Source organism: Rhinopithecus bieti, unplaced genomic scaffold, assembly GCF_001698545.2.
Source record: "Rhinopithecus bieti isolate Rb0 unplaced genomic scaffold, ASM169854v2 scaffold_11110, whole genome shotgun sequence".
NCBI classification, from domain to species: domain Eukaryota; kingdom Metazoa; phylum Chordata; class Mammalia; order Primates; family Cercopithecidae; genus Rhinopithecus; species Rhinopithecus bieti.
In genome coordinates this window covers 915,291-941,767 of record NW_016806890.1, presented here as the reverse complement: position 1 = coordinate 941,767, position 26,477 = coordinate 915,291, and the positions used below count along the sequence as shown (strand labels likewise).

General features: G+C 44.6%; 1 protein-coding gene across 7 annotated transcripts in view; it reads right to left on the bottom strand.

The window, feature by feature from the left end:
• RIPOR2 (RHO family interacting cell polarization regulator 2) overlaps window positions 1-26,477 on the bottom strand; it is a 256,335-nt gene that overhangs the window by 105,221 nt on the left and 124,637 nt on the right. The window contains exon 1 of one of the 7 annotated variants that reach the window (XM_017878524.1): window positions 13,157-13,514. The exons of the other annotated variants lie outside the window; for them this stretch is intronic. The gene's annotated coding sequence lies outside the window, so the exon portion shown is untranslated. Of the gene's footprint in view, window positions 1-13,156; window positions 13,515-26,477 lie in introns of those variants that run through there. 7 annotated transcript variants of the gene reach the window in all.

Genomic DNA, 26,477 nt, shown 5'->3' with positions numbered 1-26,477 from the left:
GGAAAGAAGGGAGGGAGGGAGGGAGGGAGGGAGGGGGGAAGGAAGGAAGGAAGGGAGGGAGGAAGGAAGGAAGGAAGGAAAGAAAATCAAGCCAAAGTGTAGTGCTAGGCACAAAGTATGCACTCAGTTAAATGACACCTCTTATCCTATTATTATCATCATCATCATCACTAAGGTCAAGGGTAAAAAGACAAATGGCCTTATCTAAACAAACCTTTGTGTTTTTATGCTTTGCTATGTTTTCCTTATTAAGTTGGTCTTACTAGAACCTATAACCTGAAGCGATAAGTTCTGGCACAGTAATAAGATTATTATGAAGTTGTAACTCCAATGCCTAAGCTGAGCTCCTCTGTGAGGGGGTGTGGGGCAAGGGGTAAGTCATCTTCAACTCACCCTGCTAATATTTTCTGCAGATAAAATCTGATTATGGCAAGTAAAGTTGCCTTAGATAAGTTGTACCACTTTTCTCAAAAGGGGCTATTGAGGGCCAAATAGAGATCTTCTTTTTTCTCTTCATGAAATTGCCTTTGGTTGGCCTTTTTTGGATCTTTAGAGAGCTTGATGGAGGGATAGGAAAATAAGAATGAAGATCAAAGTGCAAGGTGTTGCCTCTTGAACTTCACTGCAATGAACTAGCTCAATTTAACCTCCCGTGTATACGTTCCCATATAAGATATTACTTTTACAGTTCATCACTAAGGGAATGTGTCCTTTAAGGAACTGCTGTATTTTGTATGCCCATCTTTCTGCTAGCAGTAACTTAGGTGATAACTTCCTATGTTCCCCTTTCTGCCTGGTTACAAGGAAGCTCAGAGTAAAATTTACTGCTCTGTCATAACAAGAACATACTTACTTTCTCTAGCTCCTCCTTTTGATACTGGTATTCTCCTTTTAAAATTGTTCATTATTGTAACCTGTCTCAATTCAGCATCAGGGAGTTTTTTTTTTTTTTCCAGTAAACTTGAACCACCTCTTCTTAGTCTTCTCTCAATTACTAGGTGTGAGTTCAAAGAGGCCTTAGCAGCTATCTATTGCTTGACAAAAGTCACAGGGAAATTTCCACTGATGTCCATTCATTGCCCCATAATTTGTTCCAGCTGTTTGTTTCAGTTTTTGGAAGCCACTGGATCATGGAGGTTCAGGGACAATGTGGGAACAAGTAATGTGATCATTACTGTAAATCTCTCATAAATCTTGATAAAGGAAATACTCATCATTCCCATTGAATTATCTCCATAAAGGAAGTTGTACTCAGGCTAACATGGGGCCCATGAAGATAATTTCTCTTGCACTGATTTGAAAAATGGGCACTTCTGGAAGAGATAAAATATGAGTTAAGTCAGTGAATCACAGCTATTGTTCTGGAAATTATGTTCAAATCTAGTCAGTCCAAATCCGAGAACTCTATTTGTGATGCAAATCAAAGAAAGAAAAATACTTCTACTTAGCAAACCAATGCAATTTTGCATATCATTCAGATTGGTTACCACTTTAAATCTTTTCTGATAGAGAGATAGAAGGGTAAACCATGTGTGAATTAACCACATCTGACGCTATTCATTTTCCTTCAACTGCAGGTAATTATCCTGCATAATTCTCCTATGCATAAATTAAAACTGCATGAATTAACAATGAGCTTGTTTTCCTACATTCAGTAATTAAGATAAAATTGATCAAGGGATACTTTACATGTGGGCATGGATCAGACAAAAGTCCTCACAAAAGACAAGGAATGATTCCTTTATTCTCTCAGGTTTGTTTTTTCTCCATTTCCTTTCCCTTTTGTGGGGTTGATCAGATCTCTGAAGCATCAATCGTTTGCAAGAGGAAGAAGGCACGCCACTGACATGGCGTTATTTATCAGGATGCATTGCTTACTTGGAGAAAAAGTGCCCATTTCATTTCCCGATGATAGGGCATCTTTGCAGACACACTGCTTACCCAGCTGGAATAATGAACCTTGCAGATAGAGGATGTGAAAAATCTTCTTCTTGATTATAATAGAAGCCTGAAGAGTCTCATTAACGCCTTGATAGCAACTGAGAACCTCAGCCTGCGTGGACAGTCTCTGTTTCGAGTTGCTAAGCCAAAAGATCTGGCAGCCACAACTCAGCTAAGTTATGTGGGAGAACTCGGGCTTTTCGAACATGCTACAAACTGGCAGTTGCTGTGGGAACCGTGGCTCTGAATTTGGAGTCTGTGTATTTACATCCACAGCCGCAGCACAGCCCAGACTCTGATGCCAGACAGCCTAGGTTTAGAACCAAGCTCTGCCTCTTAGTAATTTTTCAGAACCTCCATTCTGTCATCTATAAAATGGAGTAATTACCTCAGGGTGTTATGAGCACCCAATGAATTAGCACATGTACCTGGCACATTAGCAATGCTGTTTAGTGATATTTAGTGATAACTATTACTTTTATAATAATATAAAACATGTTTATTTATATTGGGTGTTTCATTGTATGAGAAGCTTGGCTAGGTGTGGTGGCTCCCATCTGTAATCCCAGCACTTTGGGAGGCTGACGCAGGGAGATGCTTGAGCCCAGGAGTTCGAGACCAGCCAGGCCAACGAAACCCCATCTCTACAAAAAATACAAAACTTAGTTGGGTGTGGTGGCATGAGCCTGTGGTCCCAGCTACTCAGGAGGCTGAAGTGGGAGGATTGCTTGAGCCCAGGAGATTGAGGCTGCATTGAGCTGTGATCTGGCCACTGTGCTCCAGTCTGGGTGACAGAGTGAGACTCTGTAGCTGTCTGTCAATATGCAATATGAGATATGTGTACACATATCTGTAATTCAGAATTTGCATTTCTTTGTTGAGTTTTTTGGTCTTGCTTTTTGTCGTTGTTGTTTTAAGAGAAGGACTTGTCAGAGCTGGACTTGAACTCCTGGGCTCAAATGATCTTCCCACCTCAGCCTCTGGAGTAGCTGGGACTACAAGCACAGACCACCATACCTGCCTTAGACTTCGTATTTATTTTTTGAAAATTTCAATGGCTTCAAACTCCTTGCCCAGGAAGGCCTTGCCTCTGTACTTATACTCAGGATCCTATGATTCACCTAAAGGGAGATGATAGAGGCAAGGTCATTTTTACCATATGTAGCATCTTATGTGCCAGGCTTGGCCAGGCTTATACTTCCCCAGCTGGATTATAAAGGAGTGAAACGAGTCCCCGACATGAAAAACTATGCATCCTTTCAATAGGGCCTTTTTCAGTACCTTTAGCCTGATTACTGTATATTCACATTTATGAAAACATCTTGAGTTAATGCGGCCCCTTAGTCCCTTTCTGCTTTGGCTATTTTCTTCCATCAGTGAGGGAAAGAGCCATTTTGTGACAACCAAAGAACAAAACCAAAACAAAACAAAAATTACATCTGGAAACATCCTAATGTGAAGAAATACACATTGAGGATCTGGAAAAAAAAATGACCCTTAAAAAAGAAACACCACGTGCCATTTCTATCCTATTTTAGGCCAAAGACCATTATGACAAAATTCAAAGGGCAAACTTTTTTTGGAATGTCATGGGAGCCTGAAAAGGGAGCAATTCCTGACCTTTATGTCATTACAGGGGCAGGTTTCCATTTGCAAAACCAAGTGTCCAACTGAGGACATTAGTCATGTTGTAAGAGAAAATGGTCATACTTCGAATAGGCCACACTTTGGTGATTGAAGAGGGACAGCAGGCAGAACAAATCACCTCTCCTCCCTTCAGAGAAACACTGTTTTTTGCTGCCTCCAGGCTGGCTGAGTGGACCTCCCGGGGTGGAGAGCCCCCAGTGAGGAGTCAGAACATCTCAGCGCTAACCAGCTAATCCATTCGTTTGGTTTCCTAATTTGTGAAACCAGAGACATCGATGTTACATCACAGGGTTGTTCTGTGGTTTAAATGAGACCATGGTTGTAAAAGTTGTTGAAAACTGCAAAAATCCACAGAGATATAAGGCACTATCACTTGGACTAAAATATTGTGATGACTATCCTCAGCTGGACCTTGAACTTAAACTTGAGGAACAGCCGACTTTGGGTATCAAAGAAGAAGGGGTGTGCAGAAGAGAAGTGGTAGAAAAGGGCCGGGTGCGGTGGCTCACGCCTGTATTCCTAGCACTTTGGGAGGCCGAGGCGGGTGGATCATGAGGTCAGGAGATCCAGACCACAGTGAAACCCCGTCTCTACTAAAAATACAAAAAATTAGCCGGGCGCGGTGGCGGGCGCCTGTAGTCCCAGCTACTCGGGAGGCTGAGGCAGGAGAACGGCGTGAACCTAGGAGGCGGAGCTTGCAGTGAGCCGAGATCGAGCCACTGCACTCCAGCCTGGGCGACACAGCGAGACTCCCTCTCAAAAAAAAAAAAAAAAAGAAAGAAAGAAAGAAAAAAAAAGAAGTGGTAGAAAAGGAAACAGCAGCAGTCAGCTGGCTGGAGGAAGTAAGGGATCGCCAGCTGTGGCAGAATGTACTGCAGGTGTCAGAGCATAGTCGTTAATCCAATTACTTTTTCTTTTCTCTCCTTGTTTTGCTTTTTTTTTTTTTTTTTTTTGAGATAGAATTTCACTCTTGTTGCCCAGGCTATAGTACAGTAGCGCGATCTTGGCTCACTGCAACCTCTGTCTCCTGGGTTCAAGTGATTCTCCTGCCTCAGCCTTCTGAGTAGCTGGGATTACAGGCACCCGCCACCACGCCCGGCTAATTTGTTTGTATTTTTAGTAGAGCCGGAGTTTTACCATGTTGGCCAGGCTGGTCTCGAACTCCTGACCTCAGGCAATCCACTTGCCTCAGCATATCAAAGTGCAGGGATTACAGGAGCAAGTCACCATGACTGGCACTTTTTCTTACTGGCACTCTTTTCTTCTCTTTTTCTCCATCTCCTAAGTGAGCCCCCAATTTGAGGACACTTCCTGAAGTATGGTTTGTACTACCTATACTTGCTACATTGAGACAGCTCTGCTTTGAAAAGAAGTTATTTGGATTCCTGTTTGTTCACATGCTAGATTAGCCAGTTTGAAACTAAACTCCTTCTCCATGGTACCAACTCCATTTTCCCAAATCCTCCCCCGACAAGCCAACGAAAATGTGCAACAGTTTGCTTCTAATATACAATTTAAGAATGGATTTCTTAGACCAATATTCTGCAGGAGGAGAAGGTGAGCTTTAGATTTGGCTGTTCTGTGACTGCTACTATCATGTTATTTACCTCACAGGGAAGAAATTTGATAGGAATAACACAAGACTGTGGTCATATTTGACCTTTTTCTGTGTCTGGCCGTATAAACCAATCTAGTTATTTATTGCTGTGTGACAAATCATTCCAAAATGTAGTGGCCTGAAACAACAGCAGTGAGTCAGGAATTGGGAAGGCCTCTGCCAGACAGTTCTGGCTCAGGGTCTCTCCTCAGTCAGATGGTGGCTGGACACGAACAGCAGGGTTTGGAGGAGCTGGGGGCTGGCCAGACATCTTCCTCTTTCTCATCTTCTCAGTTCTCTCTATGTGATCATAGAGAGGTAGCTTGGGCTTCCTCCTAGCATGGTAGTCTCAGGATAGTCAGACTGCTTGCATGGCAGCTGGTAACTTCAAGAGTTAGTATTCCAGCCAGTAAGGTAGAAGTTGAATGTTCTTTTATGATCTAGCCTTAGAAATCACATTCTCTATTGACTGAGAAAGCCACAGTTTTGAGGGGAGAGAAAATAAACCCCCATCTCTCAATGTATCAGACTCACTTTATTGAAAGATCGTGTGGGGTGGGAGTTATTACTGAGGACATCTTTGGGAAAATATAATCTGCCAATCTGCCATATGGACGGGCTATAAGTAGTTAAAGGTTAAATTGCAGAAAGTCAATATTTATCCCTGATATGGATACTTACATAAGATCTCTCCTTAATCTCCAGATAGCAACTTTTTTGTTTTTTTTTTAACTTATTTGTTTATTTTTAAATTTTCATGGGTACACAGTAGGTGTGTATATTTAGGGGACACATGAGATATTTTGATACAGGCACACAATAAATAATAATTACATCAAGGTTAATTGGGGTATCCTCCAGAGAGTAACTTCTAATGTGGTAAAACAGGCAACTATTCTGATGCCTCTCCCCTACCTCCCCTTTGTATCTTAATGACTTAACACTTTTTAAACTTCCTAAAAATCTCAGGCATCCACTTGTGTTCTGCCACGTGCTACTGTCCCTCAGAGAAGGATCGTGCCATGGACATACACCTGCAGCTCCCCGAGTTCCTCATGACTTTCAGTGGCAGCTGCACTGGATACAGTGATTGGCACTCAGCATCGTCCCAACCCCTTTTTGCTGCCTTCCTTACTGGAGCTGGGAAGCTGAAAACTGCACTGCCCAGAATCCCCTGCAACTAGGATTCCATGTGTGAGTTGGGGTCTCTGTCAAATGCACTTGCACAAGATTGAAGGTAGAAGCGAGGGCAAGGCTTGTGTATATGAGTTTCAGATGGCTGCTGTAACAAATTGCCACAATTTTACTGGCTTAAAGTGAAAATGACACATATTTACAGTTCTGGAGGACAGAAGTCTAAAATGGGTCTCACTGGACTAAAATCAAGGTGTTGGCAGGTCTGTGTTCCCTTATGGCGGTTCGAGGAGAAAATCTGTTTCCCTGCCCTTTCTAGCTTCTAGAGGTCACCTGCATTCCTTTCCTTGTGGCTCCTTCCTCTATCTTCAAAGTCAGCAATGTTCCATCTCCCTGATCTTTCTTCCATAGTCACATTCCCTCTGACACAGCAGGGGAAGGTTCTCTGTTTTTAAGGACAAATAGAATTAGGTTGGGCCCAACTGGGTATTCCAGGATACTGTCAAGTCCTTGACTTAATTACATCTACGAAGTCCCTTTTGCTATGTAGGGTGACATAGTCACAGGTTCCAGGCATTAGGACATGGACATCTTTGGGGGTTGGATGTGCATTATTTTGCCTACCATAGCAGACTTCTTCTTCTATTGTCACTGCTGGCAGCCACCTTCATGGAGTATCTGCTTTTTCTGTAGTGGCTTCCTGGCTGGCTTTTTCCTGACCATGCTAGTGGTAGCCTCATTCTGGAGTCAGTAGCTTCTCAAATCAGTGTATAGCTTCTTTTGTTTTTGGAGATGGAGTCTCAATTTGTTGCCCAGGCTGGAGTGCAGTGGTGTGATCTCTGCTCACTGCAACCTCTGCCTCCCAGGTTCAAATGATTCTCCTACTTCAGCCTCCCGAGTAGCTGGGATTACAGGCGTATACCACTGTGCCCAGTTAATTTTTGTATTTTTAGTAGAGATGAGGCTTCACCATGTTAGCCAGGCTGGTCTCAAACCCCTGGCCTCCAATGATCCACCCGCCTCAGCCTCCCCAAGTGCTGGGATTACAGGTGTAAGCCACCGTGCCCAGCCAGTGCACAGCTTCTTGAGTATAGGTTAGACAGTGGCTCCAGTAGCCTTGTTTTACAATGTACTTTTCTTAGGTGTTCCAAAAAGCTCAACCTAGAGTGTGTTTCCTTATCCTTCAACTTAGAGAGGGTTTAGTTGGCCTTCCTGGCCCAACCATCCTGCAACCCATTTTATTTTAGATCCTTTCTGCTGAGTAGATTCTGTTCTCTGCAACTGAGCCCTGATGAATGTTGGATCACCTGTGGGTGTCCATCACCTCAGCTTCATCTCTCTTTTTTCGTAAACTCCACTTATTTCTCAGGATGAAGCATCACTGAGAAAACTCTAGGTTAGATGAGAACTTGGGAGGATACAGATCAAAATGGCTAAAATGCTGCCAATAACCTTATAAACTAAAAGTAGGGCACTGCAATTCAAGGGTTACAGCGGGTAGTTATCTTGGAATCTTCACATAGGATAGGTTAACCTTGAACCTCTGCATATCAGCAGGGCACCTAGTGTGAGTATACATTAATTGGAAGGTAGACTGTCACAGCTAAGGCCAAGGCCAAGTCATTCCAGGACTTCATATGTAGCAAAAAGTAGAGAAACCAAATGTCATACTGGGATTGACCTCTTGGGAGTTGCACTAGCTCCAGGAGCTCCCGGAAACTGTCACTTTGAATTTATTTCTCCTAGTAGGAGGAGGAAAATCACGGGTGCTTTCAGTGTTTCTCTGCCTTGCTTTTGTATTTCTCAGTTACTCTCCCCATTTTCCTGCCCTTGCTTTCCTTCCAAGAGCTCACCTGGAAGCCAAGGTCAGAAGGAGACAAGCTTGAAGAGAATAGAGTCATTGTTTCTTCATTTAATATCCAAAACAATTTGTTTGAGAAGGAAGAGATCACTTCCAGGGGTAGAGGTAAAGGCCAATAACATTAAACCCAAAAGTTAAGAGGCAAATACAAGAAAGAATTAAAAGACACTGTTGTTTTTCTGTACATAAAGTTGGTTTTCGGTATGGTCGTTGGCCAACCTTGTTCTAGTATCATCATTAATAGTAGCCTTGTTTCACAACTGTTCTTATCTGACCTTCCTTGCGAGACATGCCTCTTGACTGTCCCTAACTTTCCTACCTTCAGTCTTGATCTTAAATCTAGGTTCACAGGCAGTTAGTTAATAGTTGATACCTACCATTGGGTAGGCGGCATGCAAGTCCCAAGGATAGAGGAACAAACAAAACAGACCCTCTGTGCCTTCAGGGAGCTCAGTCTTCCCAGTCTTTTTGTCTGGTAAATATTCCCTTTTCCTTTCCGTTTACTTGTAATCTTAGAATAGGCACATGAATGAAATCTTCATTGACCACTCCAACCACAGCCTTCTTCCTCTGACCTCTCATAGTCCTTTCCTCTAGGGTGACTATGTGATTGCAACACTTCTGAGTGAAAGGTGGTGCTATTAATAATTATGCTGCAAAACAGGTGTCTATGGGGCAAACCAGGACATCCAGTCACCCACAGCACACTATCCAACTCAACTGTGCTCCTCCTACTTCTCCACCAGACTGTGCTCCTTAGAAGGTATAATCAATATCTTACACTTTTTCTTTTTCTTCAGAGCTTCACTCTGTCACCTAGGCTGCAGTACAGTGGCATTATCTCTGCTCACTGCAGCCTCGACTTTCCAGGCTCAAGTGATCCTCCCACCTCAGCTTCCAGAGTAGCTGAGACTACAAGCATGCGCCACCATGTCTGGCTAATTTTCCCTTCCCTCCCCTCCCTTCCCCTCCCTTTCTCTTCCCTTCCCTTTCTGAGATGTGTTTTCACTATGTTACTCAGGCTGGTCTCAAACTCCTGGATTCAAGTGATCGTCCCACCTTAGCCTCTTAAAATGCTAGGATTACAGGTGTGCGCCACCGCACCCGGCCAATATATATAATATGTTGAATGAGATGTCTAACTTTGTCCAGACCTTAGAATAATTGCCCAGTAAACATATGCTTAAATTGAAACAAAAGTGGGATTCTCCTAAATTACATAACATTACAGACTTGAACTTAAAATCTACCTCAGAATTAAAAATGATTGCAAATCAGTTTTAGAATGCTAAACGGTGTAAAAAATACTTCTTTTGAGACTCCTCTCTCCTTGGTCTGGTAGAGAACTCATTTTGATCTAATGGAACACAACATAGAAATATTGCACCTCATTTGCTTTCACTGTTGAAAAAAAATCTAATTTCCTTTTTAATTAATGTAATGAACTTGTGAAAACATTCATCCCCTCCACACAGCACTCATCAGTTCATGTAAACAATGCACAATAAAATAAATTGGAGCAGCTTCTCTTCTTCACAGTGTTCTGGGTTTCCTTTGAGGGAATTAAATCCAGCACAGGGCCATGTGTAAATGATCTTTTTTCTAGATAGCCTGCTGCACTCAGGAAAACATTGATCATTTTAGGGAATGTTTCCAACCTAAGTGAGATGAGTTTACTGTGACCAAAAGCAAAACAAAACAAGACAAAAACCTGGACCATGAACCTACAGAAGAAGTTGGTGGCTGCAGAGAGGAGACACAGAAGAGGGAACAGGACATGTGAGGGTTTCATGCTTAATTCTCTGGAGATACATGATGCATTGAGTGATTTTGTTCAATTGAATCAACTTGAAGGCTTCCATATGCATAACAGCGAGGTTCTCATTTTCAGGGGAAAAATGTCGTTTCAAGAAACTGCCTGTAAGTAAATGAAATGAAGAAACGAAGCTAAAAGAAGGGGTCCTTCCAGATGAAAAGGCATATACTCATGATCATTCTCCTTTTCTGAATAGATCTTTCTAATAATCACATTGCAGGGTGTTTACATGACAACTGCTTTATGACACCATTCTACACCTAGGTTTGCCTTTGGGGAGCCAGTTATGAGCGACTGGGCTATCTGTACCTCCTCTCCCCACCCCCACCCCAATTCCCTTGCTCCATTGTCTGTTTTCAGCTGGTATTCTTTTCTGGTTGAATGGCCACAAACACAAGCTGTCTATCTCTCCCAGCTCATGGAGCTCAGCTTGGCAGATGAAAATAACCCTGGTAAAGGAGCTCTTCACAAACACGAGGCCCTGCTCACAGGACCACCGATGCAGGAAGCCCAAGTAGAAAGTCAAATCTGCCATTGCCCTGAGGAGCACCCATTGTGTAAATAAAAGGGACTTTCACTTCTATCACACTTCCTCCCAAGAAAAGCAAGGAACTGTTTTTAGACTTCTGACTTCTTTTCACAATGAAAACAGATAATCTATTGAATGCAATAAATGATTAAATAAAACTCTGGTTTGCAAACCCTTCAACCCAAGGGACTGTTGTATGTACAATTCAGCTATTTAATATAAAATCTGAAATCTGTGCTATTCACCCTGCACAGTTGCCTTTGTCTATATTTTAGTCTCTTGACAGAGGGGTGAACCAATAATCTGTGAATTAATACAAAATGTAAGAGAGAAGTGTCTTGGTAATACTTAGAAGTGGGCATGTGGTTGATATAACAGTTGGGCTGTGGGGTTTTATCATAATAGGGGTGTTTCCACTTTAGTGACCTCAGATTTAGGGAAGGACACTTGGCAGTCATTAGCAGGGCCCCAGGTCAATGGGTATCAATACTAAAGAGCAGAATTTTTATGCGAGTTTAGCTAACAAGACCCACAGATATAAATATCTTCCTCCACCCACCCCCAGCCTCCTTGGCTTCTCCAGGTCAACCTTGGGTGGGTCCCTTGTCTGCTGGAAATAACTTCACTTTGCAGTTAACAAAAGGAAGGAGAGCCATTTCTGGAATTGTGTTTGGGTAATCAGAATTCTATGCAAGTCCCTAGTGCATGCTTTTGGTTTTCCTTCTCTCTAGCTTGGTATTTCTTTATATTTATACTGAGGATAAAATATTCAAAGAGAAATCTCACACTAGAGTGTCAGAGGAAGAGGGAAGCAACAGCAACTGGGGGGTCCTTTGGAAAAGCAACATATGCAGTATGTTTTTACTAAACAGATTCTCCAGTGTTCAAGTTTTCAGATGTTTGGATGCAGTAAATTTTTGGACAGGCAGATGCATTACCTTCCTGGGGAAAAGACACAGTTTGACACTATTGTAACTGAAGGGGAAGCTGAGCACAGAAAGCTAATCCTGAGTGCTGGGAGATGGAGGCTTCAGATAGGGGAGTTCCTCAAGCCCCTGTTACCCTAAATTGGCACATCCCTGCAGTTTGTTCCTACAGAAGGATAACTACTGATGCTTCTTAATTAACCACTGGAGAATAGCCTTGATGGCGCTGGGTCTCGGAGAGTTCATGGCTGACATCCCCTGCTTGTGACAGCAGCTAAAATACAATTTGATGAAGGTAGACGGTGTGAGTGGGCAAGTTCAGAGGCTGGTCCAAAATGGCTGGAGGAGCAAGGGGAAGAGGGGAATTGAGTGAGTGGGAATACCCGGGTAGGGGAGGGAAGGAGGTGGGTATACTCTTAGAGCAAGACAGACCCGATAGAAAACAAAAGGGAAGAAATGATTGTGTGTCAGGTAACAATCGGGCAGATGCTCACACAGGATGCCCCCAGTCCCATAGAGATGGCCAAGTACAATTTCTTCAGAATGGGGGCAGTAATTAGTCACAATCCTAGACCTTCTACCAAGTGTGTGGACATAAGAGGGTAAGAAGTGGGGAGCAGGGAAGAAACAGCTCCAACATTTATTTTAAGACAGTCACAACTGTTTTCCCAGATCAAAAGCTTGAACATTTTTCCTCAGTCACTCAAGCAACATGTAGGTATCTCCAAGACAAGGACCTAGGAGCCTACCAATCTCACTCTGCACCACCCCCATCCCAGCAGAATTAGCCCGATTCTCCTGCTTTTCCACCTGCTCTCCAGGGAGCTGTCACTTCTCACAGCACCTCTGCCACCTTAGCACCTGATGACTTCTGCTTACCTAATTTCAAAATGCACCTACTCCCTTCGAACGTGAGGGGTCTCTATCTGCTGCCCACTGCCCTGTGAGAGGGAGCTAGAAGGTCATCGTCTCGGGCAAGAGAGCTGCACATGCTCCGCTTGGCCAGCCCCCTCCCACGCCACGGACAGCTGCTAGGGTGTTCCTGTCCTCAGGTGCATCCCCTCCCCCCATCTTTCCAGACACAGGTCGGCATCGAAGCAACACATTTTTTCCCTTCTTGCCCCTCTTCCCAATTCTCATCCTCCCATTCCACCTGGCCAATTTGGAATTCACACACGGTGAGGAAGGAGCTGGTTCATAGTCCAGCTCAATCGGGCAGCCCGGGGGCAAGTGAAGACCCTTGAGACTGCCATCCCAGCCCTGAGCTGGATTCCCCATAGGCTCTGCGAATGCCGAAGTCGTTCCGTGCCAGGGGGCCACCCAGGACTCCCATCTGGGGGCGCTCGCACACACACCCCTCCCTGACTCCCAGGGCCCGGCGCTTCCTCGCCCCAGAAATGTCCCAACGCCGGGCAATGCTGTGGGCCCCTCTAACCTTGGCCCGTTCCTCCACTCTCCAGGGCATCCTTCAGTTCTGCTTGCAAAAAGTGCGCGTGCCCCTTTCGCTTAGCAACTTCCCGACCGTACCCTGCGGGCTTCAGATGCCCGAACCCACCAGGGTGGTGGAAGCCGAGGACGCTCCAGTTTCAACAGCTGCTTAGCATGCAACGCTCATTGAAATCGAGGACACCCCTCCCCACACAGACCTCACCGGGTTGTAAGCAAAATCAGAAGCTAAAAAGGAGAAATGAAAAGGTGAACCTACCTAACGACGACGGCTCCTTGTCATGTCAGGGGCACACTCAGGGTTCTCTGGCATGGCATATAAAATAAAAGCCTCCGCACCAATGCAATGCCCGGAGCTGCCCGCACCTCCGGCTTTGCATACAGCCTGAGCTCGCTCACTTGGGTGAAGGGGACCCCGGGAGGCAGTCGGGTGGACGCGAGCTGCCCCCAGCGCCGGCTGCCCTGCCGCGTCCGCTCGCAGCAGCTGCGGCGCGCGGGCTGAAGTTGCGGGGCTGGCGGGCGCGAGGGTGGCGGAGCGCGGAGCGAGAGCGGCGGAGCTGGCTGAGGGGCGGGAGCCGTGAGGAGGGAGAGGCGCGGCGCGGGGGCCGGCGGCGTCACTTGTGCTGGGAGGGGAGGGCGGGTGGAGACAGCTGCTTGACAGCTACTTCAGCCCAACTCCAGGAGGCTGCGCTTCGGTGCCTGCTTCCAGCTGATCGCCGGCACGCCAGGCTTCTTTGCAAGAGCTGGCGCGGCAGCTTTGAAGTGATCCGTGGAATCGCGCCGGGGAGCGAGCCCGGTGGATCGAGGGCGCTGGAGGGAGAGGGCAGAGTAAAGGAGCCGAGGCAAGGAAAGGCCCTTTCAGCTAACGTTTTGGGATCTTTTATACAGGCTGGGCTGTGCACTGAAAAAAATGAGGCGGTAGTGTATGGGGTGGGGGCGGTGTGGGGGTGAGGTTGGTTGCCCACGGCAAGCGTTGTGCTGGAAAGCCCCGCTGGGGAGGGCTGCTTTGTAGGGCATTCTCTCTACAGGGGCTGCTTTGGACACAGCTCTCATAAAGATGGCAGAAGCAGAATTGTTTTTTATTTTGTTCTGGTGGATTTGAATTATAAAGGTTTCCTTTGGGGAAAGCATGGGTCTGCCTAATAGACAGCCATTCGCAAAAAAGGGCCTTTTGGAGTGGAAACTGTATGGAACTGGGAGTCGACAAAGGCCCAGGGACAAGGTCCTGACTCAGTCTCCATCCTTACACAGGGATTCCCTGCTATGCCTCAGTTTCCTCATCTGTTAAGTGATCATAATGAATAAATTGTGTATTTAGAATATGTTAACTAGAAAATAACACAAGATACACCCACTCCCTCCCACACCACTTGAGATTCAGTCACCTTGTGAAAGGATCAGTAAGAATCAGTGAGCTGAGACATTAACCAAAAGGGAACATCCTAGGAGACGTGTCAACATGGGAAACACCCACAACCAGACATGGTCTGGGCACTGCATCCTTGGGCTGAAATACCAAGCAGCCAGAACCATCGCCTGATAAACTGTTTCATAATCCACCTAGGAATACAACAGAAAGGGCAAAGTCAACTTGATGCCCAGCAAGAATGCCCAGGAGCATGCCTTGGTCACCATGTCTCTGCCTTAGACCATGAAGAGTGGCCTGAGCAGTTCCTTGACAGCCTGAGCCCTCATTACAGCTTCTACCCTTCTTCCAACCTACAAAATAGTTTCTGACAGCACTTAGTCTCCTCATGTAGGCATTCCTTTGGAGGAGAAAATGTGTTGACCACATGGCATGTATATGTCAGGCAGCCTGGCGAGTTATTTTTCATATGTTTTTAATATTGGGATTCTGGTCAATACATGAATCTCTGGTGAGTTTCGTTGACTTGAGTCTGTCCTTACACTGCTGAACACTACAGTTTATCAGCTATCTTATATTGTAGGCTCCAGAGCAGATATTTTATAAGCATTGTATCCTTTATTCCTGATTATAATCCTCCAGTGGGTGTTATCGTGCCCATTTTATAGATGGGGAAATCAAGATTCAAGAGACTTCACATGACTTGTCCAAGATGACACAGGTTAACCAACTTTAGATACACATGCGAAACCTGGGTTTGGACACCCACAAATATGGGCTGTGGTGATACTATCCTGTCCCAGATCCTCACCCTTCAGAGGACACAACTAAGCTGTGTCTGGACTCCTGAGCTGCAGAAACTGTGAGATCATAAACATGTGTTGCTTTAAACGACTGTGAGAAGGGGTTATGCAGCAAGAGATAATGAAAATATCTACACCACAGAAACAATCATCTTTAAAAATATGCACTGTATTGTGGTCACTGTGGTGCTTGAAACCCTGCATTGGTTCCCAATTTGGAGTACAGAACAAAAGCCAAACTCCACACCAATGCTTACTAAGCCCCTGCCAGTCACTCCAGCCTCACTCACGCCTTTCTCTTCTCTCTCCTCTCAGTTCCTTATACACTCCAGGCCACTTCTCAGAGAGGCCTTCCCTGACCACATCTTTAAGTACATCCTTCGCCCACCAGTTATTCTCTTTCTTAATGCTCTGTGTTTTTTTTATAGCACCAACTGTAAATTGTAAAAACTTTATTTGCCTCTTTGCTTATTTCTTGTCTTACTAGACTGTGAGCTCATAGGGCAGGGACCAACTCTGTCTGATATACGGTGTCCCCAGCACAGAGCAGGAGCTCCATAGCTACATACTGAATGAAAGATGGATCACCCAGTCATTCTGAAGTACCCCTTCACTCTTACATTGATCCTTTTATTTCCCTTGCTAAAAACTTATCTGCAACCACATAGCTTTTGCCCATTTCCAAATAGCCACATCTATTCATTAAGATCCAGTTTAAATACTTTAATCTATATCCATTTTTCCAAGATCCCTTGCCCCCCCCCACCTTTTTTTTCCCTTTCATTTCAGAGCTTTTATAGCACCTTAGTTTATTCTCCAGATGCCTAGCACCTTCCTCTGTGTAGAGGTGGATGGTTCCAAACATTTCTCTATTTACTGAAGTCTGGAGAAAGAGACATGGAAAGAAGTACAAATATGCAGTAGAAGTTTGGGCAGAACTGAGTAAAGCACTACTGCAGATAAGGACACTACTAATGGTCTCATAGGACGAATCTGGAGGGAGAAGGGCCTGACACCCACCCTGGAGAGAAGCCAACTGTATTTCCCCACCTTCCCACTCCCATCACCTTCCTGACTCAGGAATGGCGCTGTTGTAAGTGACATATAACATTTTATAAGAAGGAGGGGGAAGAGGATGAAAAGAGAGAAGAGGCAGACAATGTTAGGTACTTTACAGACATTATCCCACTGAAGCCTGTCATCTCTTTCCCATAGCTGCCTCCACTTGAAAGATAAGAACACTGATACTCTTGAGAAGATGAACAAGTAACCTCCTGATGATTACAAAGATGAAGCTAGTGTTGAAAGTCAGATGTGATTCCAAATCAAGTGCTCTTTTTACTATAGCACATTCCACTCCCACCCCCAACTTCCCCTATTGGGCTGAGGGGTATCTTGCTGAGGTTTGGGCATGACTGTGGGCATGACGTGTGTGTGTGTGTGTGTGTGTGTGTGTGTGTGTACATACAGAGCAGAGATCAGAAAGGAGCATGGAGTGGCTCCCCAAGCTGCTGCCTTTAGAGATTCCATGAGGTTGCCCTACTCAGCGCTGTGGATTTAGGACTGAAGCTCTGAACAGGAATGAAGAGTGCACAGTAAGCTGTTTCTCATCTTAAGCGAGCTTCTTAGGAAGGGAGCAGAACGTGTGGAGTATGGAAGATGAAGGGCCAACGCAGGCCTGACTGACTGCATTAGACTGGAAGCTCTGGGAATTGGGATCTGTTCTGGGTGACTTTGTAGACCCCACAGTTCCTCCCACAGAGTACCTCCAGAGAGCAGGTACATGTGCGACTGAGGGACCAGGCAGCACAGATCTAAACAACCACGACACACTGTGTATTAGATTGCCTGGTCCAAATCCCAGAGATTAAGGTCATATAACCAAATAAAAAGCCCACACCAAGTCTCCTAGAGCTTAGTCTAAAGGTCTTCACACCACCTCTCTAATCACGGCTCCTGCTGTGGTCACCAAAGGTCTTGTGTAGTTAATTTCTGCTTGTGCCCATTCTCTGTCTTATAATGCTATTCACTTCCTTCTAGGTTCCTACTACCCCTTAGGCAGGATTCTTTATCCCCAAAACTTCACTGAGCAGAGCACTCAGATATCTTGGCTGGGTCCTTTTAACCTCACCCAGGGAAACAGTGAAGCCTAGAGCTTGACAGGCATTATGGGTGGGGATAGTATAGGAACCTCCCCACCCCCACCCATGAGACACTTGCATTGCTCTTTCAGGTCAATGAAAAGGAATAGTTCCTTCCAAAGAAGAAATCGTTTAATACAACTCAGGGTATTTTCCCCCCTATATATAAATTTTAATTGAAAACACCCATAATGGCTGGGCATGGTGGCTCACGCCTATAATCCCAGCACTTTGGGAGGCTGAGGTTGGTGGATCACTTGAGGCCAGGAGTTCGAGACCAGCCTGGCCAAAATGGCGAAACCCTATCTCTATTAAAAATGCAAAAAATTAGCTGGGTGTGGTGGCAGGTGCCTGTAATCCCAGCTACTCAGGAGGCTGAGGTGGGAGGATCACTTGAATCCAAGAGGCAGAGGTTGCAGTCAGCCAAGATCGCGTCACTGCACCTCCAGTCTGAGTAACAGAGCAAGACTTCGTGTCAAAACAAACAAGCAAACAAACACCCCTAAGTACTAATAATAGCTATTATTTCAAGAAATAATCGAGTGCCACCCAGGTGCCAGGCACTCTGTTAAGGGCCGGAGACAGAGGTAAGCCCAGTAGTCATGAAACCTGCCTTGTAGAGTCTGGTGATGAGGACAGTTGTAAATAAGTGGGATGGTGTATTACGAAGGAGGCAGCACTCTGGGTGCTATGGGAACTGTGATAATTTTTTATACATAAAACAAGGTGTTTGAACTTCGGCAGCACTGAAAATGGCCTCTTTTAATAACTGAACTGTATCCCGTTCTCCTCTCATGAGCACTTTTTAAGCCAGTGTGTGGTTGAAGAACAGACTCAGTCAAACAAGCCTTATTGTTCTTACTGTCAGCAATCAATCCTAGTAAATACACAATTCATCAGAAGAAAGCAGAACAGCAGCCAAAATGCAACCAATTTAATTCGCTGACTTAGAGCTTCACATATGTAATAAAGGACTTAGACCATGCCTGAAGAACCACTGTTGTTATAAAGTGAAGTCGGTGCTCTAGGTCTAATCAGAAGGTCACTTAGAGATTTGGTTGTACCTACCAACCCTTATCTATCTATCTATCTATCTATCTATCTATCTATCTATCTATCTATCTGTCTACCATATATTTTTTTCTGCATTCCTGGCAGAAATAAAAAACCATATTTCTGTATCTACCTGTGTCTATTATTCTGGTGAATTTTGGCTTCTACTCTTGGACTAGCTGACTAGTCCTAGAGGGAAGTAAGCAGATACAACTGAGGTCTAATTTCTCTTTATAACTGTGATGCTTCGTATCCATATGAACAGCAGATCTAACAGCCTTGAAAGTCTTTTCTCTACTCCTATGACCTTTCTCTATAGGCACTTGGCCACCCAGATCCAAGGCCAAAATATGGCTTGGAATGCTGCCAGTTCTAAGATTTTTGAACTTCTTTCTAATAGTATATAATCTTTTGGTCTCCACATTGCTCACGTCTATTGAATTCTTCAGTTGACTCTGTGACCAGTCTTTCTCCCTCTCTTTGTACTTTTTTTTTTTTTTTTTGAGACGGAGTCTCCCTCTGTCACCCAGGCTGGAGTGCAGTGGTGCAATCTCAGCTCACTGCAACCTCCACCTCCTGTGTTCAAGTGATTCTCCTGCCTCACCCTCCCGAGCGAGTAGCTGGGATTACAGGCGCCCGCCACCACTCCCAGCTAATTTTTGTATTTTTAGTAGAGATGGGGTTTCACCAGGTTGGCCAGGCTGGTCTCAAACTCCTGACCTCGTGATTCACCTGCCTCGGCCTCCCAAAGTGCTAGGATTACAGGCGTGAGCCACCGTGCCCCACCACTGTCTCTCTGTATTTTTGATTTTCCAGCTTATGAAGTGCATAAGAATCACCCTGGGAAGGAATTTAACATGCAGATTTTTAGGTCCCCTTCCTTTCCCCATGTCGTTTTAACAAGCACACTGATGGTTTTGGCACAGTCATCTCAGAATGCACTTTAGGAAACACTGGTCTGAACCAAGTCCAAATAGGCATCCAGCCCCCTTGGCGCTGCAGTGTGGTTCCAAAAGCCTTCCCAGCTGCATCCCCGCCACTCTGCCATGCAGGCTCTCAGCTCTGGCTCTTCTCACCCTGCATTCAGGGAACAGCCCTGGAAAAGGTCCTGGACTCAGAGTCGATGCCTGGGTTCTATTTTAGTGTTGCCAATAGAGAACTCAGGGGCCTTTATGGACCTATGTCCTCATCTATCAAATGAAGGGTTTGGACAACCTGATCGCCAAGCTTTCTTTGGCTCTAACATTTGACAATTCCTGATTCCACCTTTTTCCTCAGGCCATTCCTACTGCCTGGAAATTCTCTGCTGAGCCCTTGCGTCTCACTTTTTCTCCTACCTTTAATGTTTGGCTGTAAAAATCCTGCCTGGCCTATGAAGCCCTGTTCAAACGTTACCTCCTTCATGACACTTTCTTTGGCCATCTGTACTCTACCTGAGTCCTCTTGTAATTCATCTGTCCCGAGTGCAGACTCAATCACACATCTTCCTTTTGTTGTAGCTACTTAATACACTTCTCCTCTTTGGTTTATAAGCTCTGTGATGTCAGGAACTATGTTTTGTGCTGCATATAGGATAGTAACCTCTATATTAATGAGTGTAGAGGATAGCCAATAAATATTGACTAAATGAGGAATGAGAGCATACACTGTCCCTGCTGGTTCCTGCCACCTTTTCCCCTGGAAAAAGAACATAACAAGCCTGCATTTATTAGCGTCTGAACTGTACCTACAGAAGCATATTTCAACCTGACAAGTGACAGCTGGGTCTTGCTCACTGCTTTCCTAACTGCTGAGAGAAAGATCCTGTTATCCTTTGCCCATGTCTGGCACCCATGATAAGGTTCTCAAGGGAGTGGACATCTCAGGCTGTTTCCTTGCTATTGTCACATATATCTGCTTGCACAATGAGAAACTTGTTTAGCCAACACCCTTAGCATTTTAGTATGTCCCAAGAATGAATGTCCCGGAGGTTCAGAAATCAGTCTCCTGTACTTGGGCAAATTATCCTGACCCTAAACCTCCTCTCCACCCCCACCTCTAGCTTCCATACCAAGTGACCTGTAAGGCTGCATGGGTAGACCACAATCAGTGAAATGTTCAAAGTTGATGGGAAATAAAATATTCTCTAAATATAGCAGTCTCCTTCTCTCCAGAAACTTGAGATTGGATTTCTCATACATTATTATTATATTACATATAGAGATCATTCTCTGGAATCACATAATCTAGGCTAGCAGTACTCCCGACCCTTTCCTTGGTTTCAAGACACATTGATACAATACTATAATCTAGAATAGCCTTTTTGAATTTTTGGTCCCAAGACTATTTTATGCTTTTAAAAAATATTGAGGACTTTAGGGACCCCTTGAAAGGGTTCTGGGAAACCTCATGAATCTTTAGATCACATTTTGAGAATCAGTGATCTAGACTGACAAAAATGTTGGCAAAATGTTAACTTTACAAATTGGTATAGTTCTAAACACCATAGGCCGAAGGTAAATGGCATACATTTAATCAATATGAATTACTGCACAAAGATATTAAAATAAGTATAACATGATTCAAAGCAGTTGCAGAAGTGATTGGAGAGTATCAATATCTATGTGTAAGCACAATGCTAAGTACTTGATATGCAGTAGGCTTTTTTTTTCTTTTTTTCTTGAGACAGAGTCTTGCTTTGTCACCCAGGCTAGAGTGCAATGGCGCCATGTTGCCTCACTGCAACCTCCGCCTCCTGGGTTCAAGCAATTCTGTCTCAGCCTCCCAAGTAGCTGGGATTACAGGTGTGCGCCACCAGGCCTGGCTAATGTTTTGTATTTTTAGTAGAGACGAGGTTCCACCATGTTGGCCAGGCTGGTCTTGAACCCCTGACCTCATGATGCGCCCGCTTTAGCTTCCCAAAGTGCTGGGATTACAGGCATGAGCCACTGCGCCCAGCTGTAGTAGGCTTTTTTAAAGGTTTTAAGTTGACTTTCATTTCACAATATCTTTCCTTTTTCTCTCACAATCAGGGGAAACATTAAAATAAGAGATGTATCTGCAAAGGTCCTCCAAGGTGATTTATTCATTCCGTGACCAGGCTGGTCTTGAACCCCTGACCTCGTGATGCTCCCGCTTTAGCTTCCCAAAGTGCTGGGATTACAGGCATGAGCCACTGCGCCCAGCTGTAGTAGGCTTTTTTAAAGGTTCTAAGTTGACTTTCACTTCACAATATCTTTCCTTCTTCTCTCACGATCAGAGGAAACATTAAAAGAAGAGATGTATCTGTAAAGGTCCTCCAAGGTGATTTATTCATTCTGTGTCCCTGTGCCTGATGCAGTCCTGGTTTGCAGGTTACCCCATGTTGCCCCTTTCTGTCCATCTCCATCTTCTCTCTCCTGGAGGGTTCACCTGTAGGGACCACATCAGTGGCTGCCCTGTGATATCCAGGTGGGTCTGGCCAACGGGGATCCCCAACAGGAGATGAAAGTGAGGTGAGAATATGCATCCCCTGGCTCCTCCCTATGAGGTCACCATGGACCCCACTATCCCCAGCATCCCCATCCCCCTTGTAACTTGTCTCATTGTAAATAAGTTTCCTTGAATTATTCTAACTTGAGGGAGCTGTCAGCTTCCTGACATTGGCTTGATTGATAGTCATTAATCATTACCTATTATTGAAAATTTTAAAGTATCTGCTTTTATCCAGTCATTCATATTTTTAAAATATTTCTTCTTCAGGTAGCTCCCTTAATTTAATTTTCATTTCTCTTTCCATTGTAGGCTAGTGATGTTACTGTATGTAATCCTGTTTAATTCTTTTCTGTCTCCCTGCCCCCACCTATGCAAAGATCTTCCCAAAGGTTAGTTCATCCCTATTTCATAAAGCTGGGACCATTAACTTCAGGAGGTAATTTTAGAAGGAATTACGGGCCCAGAAGCCCTATTGCTTAAAACTTTGTCACTGACCGTTAATCTTCAAAATCTTCATGGACATTATTTTGGAGCCTAATTTATATCTGGAACTGAGGTCTCAGTAAGGTTAAATGAGCTGTCACTAATACTCAGGCAAAGCTAGGGAAAGCTCTAGAGAGTCTCAAGGCAGCTTAAAATACAAGGAAACACACTCTGAAGCCATAACTGGGGCTCCTCCTGGCTGTGCTCTATTCCTTTCTCTCATACTCCTGCTCCTAGGCTCTGAATCCAGCTGCATGCTAAAAAGGCCTGTGCCTCCTCTGTAAGCCTGGAAACCATTAGATACCCTAGCTAGCTCCAGGGTCTAATGCCTCTTTCCTTCCTAAGTCACTCTTTCACAGCCTGCACCTCCCCCAACTAACACACATTTTATGCAAAATCAGGATACTGGATACAAGATTCATCCCCATGGGCCCAGCACAGTTTCACTTTACAGAGGTGAAAGGGGAAATCTAACTCCAGCAGCACAGCCTGCTCAACCCACAAAGCCTTCTTTGGTAGCAGGAACCTGGCCCCATTTCCCCTCTTTCCTTCTCCGCTCACATAGAATCCACATCCCTGGCAGCTTTGGAGAGGAGCTGTGACAACAGGATAGAGTGCTGTCATCTTCCATAATTAGCCAGGCAAGCAAGATTGCTGTAATATCACTACGTTGACAGTGCTCTTGCACCTAATAAATTATTCACACCACCAAAGTGTAATCGCTGTCACGTTCAAAGTAGGTCATTCATGCTAAGGCTGCTGGAGGTGAAAATTTCACAGCAACGGAAACAAATCCAAGAGCTTTGGTTTAAGCAAATCTCCAAAGAAAGTGGCTTCTCCAAGCAATCCCATATTAAATATCTTTTATTGAGTCCTGGCTATGTTTTCATTAGCAGCAGCAAGAAGAGACTGAAACAGCTGTCTGCTGGCAGGAGTGAGAGCTGGGGGATGGAAGGCTGTATTTCAGTCTCTTCCTTCCCTGACCCTCCCCCAAAGAGCCTCAAGGGGCTGCTTGAGGAAGATAAATGTGAACACCTGCTCTCGTTTGTTCTCTGCACACAAGACGGTGGCTAAGTCACAATGAGGGTAAGCCCTGGACATCTAGAAGAGCAAACATACACAGGCCTCTCTGAGAAGTGCCTCTCAGCTGTGTGGTTTGCATTCACAGAGGACTTCAAGTTCAACAGCTGTAGGCCGTGTGCCCCTGCATTTCATATCCTAATTCACAGACATTCAGGCCTCTTCACCACTGAGAATACACTCGCCCTCTTGTCGGCAGTAGATACTATTCGACTCAAGTGCCTGGTGGAATACAAATATTGGACTGGCGATTTCAGTGTTTGGAGAGCTATTGGTATTGTTAGTATGTTATTTTAATGATTTTTGAGGACTGTCTTGCAGAAGGAAGAACAATTATTTCCCAGAATTAGAATAAAGAGAAGTGATTGAAGATATAACTTGTGGGATTTGAGTTAAAATAAAAGCAAATGTGATGCCTGCTAGCTATTAACTGTTCAACGGTTGTGTAAATGATGAAGACATATACATCTCCTTTGGAGGGATAAAGGGAGGGAGCTGAGCACTGTGGCTGATTCTTGCCAGCCTTCTGTTAGGAAGGTAGACCAAACACCTCTTTAGGTCTCTTCCAGCTGAGATTCTATGAATATATGGCCTTGGAGCAAAAGGGCAAGAAATGCAAGCATGTGAACTTGGTATGCATAGCACCAAATGCAGGAGAGTATGTGAAGATAAAGCATTCCCTGATGCATTCCTACAATTATTGTGTTTATCAGAACACTGCTTCCAAGGATGTTAAGCTCTCAACTTCAAATATTCACCTGCAAGAAGCCTGCTCAGATTATTCCAGCCCTTTCCCTCTGGTCTTTCCCTAAATTGCCCTTTAGTGTTCTGAACAGTTTGCATTATATTATTGAACTCATGGTCTTATGGAACAAACCATGTAGTTTATATAGCCCAATCCCTATAAGCTAGAGATAAATATATGTATAATTTTCAATTATGTATAGGTTGCTTTATAGGCAACATTTCAACAACTATTTCCTGAGTGTTCGCTATTCTGAGTACTTAGAATGGGACTTCATGAAGTCATCCACAATTTATATGTATACTATAAACTTAACTGTCCAAAACTGTACTCCTGATTCTGCATCACAGCAATACCCTTCCTCACCTTAAGTCTACTCCTTCAGCAGCCGTCTTCATTTCAGTAAAGAACAATGTTATCCTTCCAGATTCTGAGGCCAAAGCCCTGGAATCATCCTTGACCACTTTTTCCCATGCCCCCAGTATTCAGCCAGTAGCAGGCCAGGTAAGGATCCCATGAGCTCTTCTGGAATAAGCCCATGGTCTCCTAACCTGCCCTTGCCCTTATTCCCCCATCTTTCTTTCCAAGACAACAGTCAGAATGATTCTTTTGTAAGGTAAATCAGATTGCATCACTTTGCTCAACACTGGCCAATGGCTTCCCATCTTCCCTCAAATCCTTACAGTAGCCTATAAGGCTTTACAGGAGCTGAACTCTCCAAAACCTCTTAGATCTCTCTTCTTTTTTTTTTTTTTTTTTTTTTTTTTGAGGAGACAGAGTCTCTGTCACCAAGGTTTGAGTGCAGTGGCATGATCTCAGACCACTGCAGCCTCTGCCTCCTGGGCACAAGCAATTATCCTGTCTCAGCCTCCCAAGTAGTTGGGACTATAGGCACGTGCCACCACACCCAGCTAATTTTTTTTTTTTTTTTTTTTTTTATAGTAGATACGTGGTTTCACCATGTTGGCCAGACTGGTCTCAAATACCTGATCTCAAGTGATCCTCCAACTTTGGCCTTCCAAAGTGCTGGGATTACAGGCGTAAACCACCATGCCCAGCCTTAGATCTCATCTTCTACCATTCTCTGCCTTGCTCACATTGGTTTCCTTACTATTCCTGGAACACTCTCCCCAGACCTCCGTATGTTCAGACCTTGACTTCAAACCTCTGGGAATTTGTCAGTAAAGTCTTCCCTGACCACCATGTCCTATTCTGCCCACCCTGCACTTAATTTTTTTCCATAACACTTATCGCCCCCCTCCCCCGATGTACTGTATTTTTATAGGCTGTCTTATTTTATTTGTCTGTCTCTCTTCTCTGCAATATAACTTCACAAGGCTGGGACTTTGTTACATTCACTGCTGTATTCCGAGAGCCAGAATAGAACTGAACCAAGCATATGGAAGACTTTCAATTGATATTCTTTCTTTTTTTGTTAAATTTGAGACAGAGTCTCGCTCTGTTGCCCAGGCTGGAGTGCAATGGCACGATCTCGGCTCACTGCAACCTTCGCCTCCTGGGTTCAAGCAATTCTCCTGCCTCAGCCTCCCAAGTAGCTAGGATTACAGACGTGTGCCACCATGCCCAGCTAAGTTTTGTATTTTTTAGTAGAGAAGGAGTTTCACCATGTTGGCCAGACTGGTCTCAAACTCCTGACCTCAAGTGACCCATCCTCCTCGGCCTCCCAAAGTGCTGGGATTATAGGCATGAGTCGCCATGCCTGGCCGATATTCTTTAAATGAGTAATTAAAAAAAAAAAAACATTATTTATATCCCTAAAGATCTCGTAAACCCCCAAGGGAGACACATCTTCTAATTATGTTATTCATCTCTAGAGGAGCCTCAGTAAGTGCTAATCTCAAAGTATTTTTGCAGAGTTCCTGAAACTGATGCCCAGCTAGGAAGAAATTAGTAGCAAGAATCCCATACGTAACTCTCACATATGCTGTTATAAAGGAACCAGTCTTTCTAAGATTGTATCAGATATGCTTAGCCTTGGTCAGTGTCAGCTCCCTAGAACCACTTCTATCTTTTGTGGAAATTCAGTTCCCTACTGTTAAATTTACGTGGCTCAAGAAAAGCAACTGCTCTACAGACCCTCAGGAATGGCCTGGTACTTTCCAGTTTTTTATGTACCCATTCTGAAGTCTTTAAAAAACCAAAAATATGGTAAGGGGCCAGGCGTGGTGGCTCATGCCTGTAATCCCAGCACCTTGGGAGGCCGAGGCAGGTGGATCATTTGAGGTTAGGAGTTCGAGACCAGCCCGGCCAATGTGGTGAAACCTTGTCTCTACCGAAAATACCAAAATTAGCCTGCTGTGTTGGCATGTGCCTGTAGTTCCAGTTACTCAAGGAGGCTGAGGCACAAGAATTGCTTGAACCAGGGAGGCAGAGGTTGCAGTGAGCCAAGATGGTGCCATTGCACTCCAGCCTGTGCAACAGAACAAGACAGTCTC